Source organism: Antechinus flavipes, chromosome 1 (genome assembly GCF_016432865.1).
Source record: "Antechinus flavipes isolate AdamAnt ecotype Samford, QLD, Australia chromosome 1, AdamAnt_v2, whole genome shotgun sequence".
Classification (NCBI taxonomy): domain Eukaryota; kingdom Metazoa; phylum Chordata; class Mammalia; order Dasyuromorphia; family Dasyuridae; genus Antechinus; species Antechinus flavipes.
In genome coordinates, this window is record NC_067398.1 from 726533772 (window position 1) to 726535640 (window position 1869).

The window sequence follows — 1869 nt, forward strand, 5'->3', positions numbered from 1 at the left end:
CGAGGGAAACTGGGAGAGCTCAGGCAAATTCCCGGCTTGTCTCTGCCGTCTGGGCTCTGCCCCCTCCAAAAAGGGCGCCCACACTTCTTAGGGACCCCCCTGGTTCCGGGAGTGGCTGTTGGGAGTAATGGACACAGCCCTGGAGGCCCCCTGTGTGGGCCTGAGATCTTCCCACGAGGTGCTTCGGCGACTCCGGACCGCGAGCCCTTCTGAGTCTCCTGAGAGAAGCTGCATGGCCAGACGTCCCACCAATCGTGGGAACCCCAATCCCATGATGATCTTTGCCCTGCTCTGTACTCGCCCAATCCCTACAAATTTGTCTGCCTTTTATAAGGGGGACTCTGACTTCTTCCACCTCGGAGGCTCCGGGGTCGGGGTGGGGAGATGTCCCTCTAACACTGATGGGGTAGCTATGCGGGGGGAGGGGGAAGGAAAAGGAGGGGGAAGGAGGGGGGGGGCCCAGGCCTGCAGTCCCGTAGGACTGCGTTCGAAACTGGCCTCTGGCATTTGTTAGCTGTGACCTGTCCTGACCTGCCCTCCCCCCTCAGTTTCTTCGCCTGCAAAATGAGCTGGAGAAGGAAATAGTGGAGCCTCTTGGGGTTTTACTCAAAAAACCCCAAATTAGGGCGCAGAGCGTCCGAAAGGGCTGATTGGCTTTCGCACAGGGATATTGCCCTCCCCCACCCCGGCGTCTCCTTTTGACTCCTCAGGCCCCTCTGGGGGTCCCTGCTGCCAAACCGCCTGGGTTGCGGCTCTCGGAGTCCTTGGGACACTCGTAGGGCGGGCTCCCCTCGGCAGAGCGCGGGAGGCCGGGACGGCCCTGGCCACTAATGGGGAAGGCCGCTGCCCCCCACACCTCCTTCCCCTGGGTCCCCTTCTTTGGCAAAGCCTCTCCGCAGGAGGGCGGGGCTCGCCGGACATCCAGCCTCCCCTCCGGCGAGCGTGCAGCGTGGGAGACCGCTTCTCCGGAAGCCTCTGTGCCCGCACTGGGCACTGGTCCTCCTCGTAGGGGGGAGCCCCCCAGGGTCAAGGAGCAGAATACGCTCTCCGAGGCCATGGGGCCCTCATGGGCGCTGCCAGAATCTCCTGCCCCATCTTTCTTCCTCCACGCTGAGAGAAGGGGGGGCTCTGGGCTAGGATCTCCCCCGCACCCCTCCCCACATTGTGGGCCCAGAGCCCCCGGCCATTCCTTGAATGGGGAAGGGGGGAGAGGGAGGCGACCCTGGGGATACGCGGGCCCCCAAGTGAGGTCCTGCCCCATAACATACAGAGCCAGCCCAGGGAGCGACTTCTCAGCGCGGGAGTTTCCAGCAGCCCGGAGATCCCGGAGACCCCGCCGGAGGAGGCAGCTGGGGGTGATGGCGGCGTCCCCTCTCTCCTCGGCTCTGACTTGGGTGGGATGAGGGCTGGAGTAGCCAATACAGACGCATCCTCACTGCCAGCGCTAATTAGGCTCAAGTGAGAGCGGCTTCCTGGGCACCCCCTTCTCGCTGCTGCAGGAGAGGGGGCTTGGGCGAGGGGCGGGGGAAGAGAAAAGAAGGCCTTGAATGCCAAGCCCAGGCGGCATCTGCCTCGAAAGGGAAGGAGCTCCCTGTCTGGGGAAGAACCTGGAGAGTCTGAACTACTTCTGGGGTACGTCCTAGAGGGCTGACTTAGAGTGCAAGAAGCTTGAAGCACAAGAGGCTTAAAGGGAAGAGGAGAGTGAATAGGAATGGAAAGAGAAGCTGAAGTCCCGGTGTGTCCCACGCGCCTGCGCCAACGGACTACATTTCCCAGAAGGCCGTCAGTATCCTGAAAGGAAAAGCCGCCACTTCCGGGATGGTTGTTGCGGCAACGGCGGAGCCTAGCAAAGGGAGAGCCCACGTGACT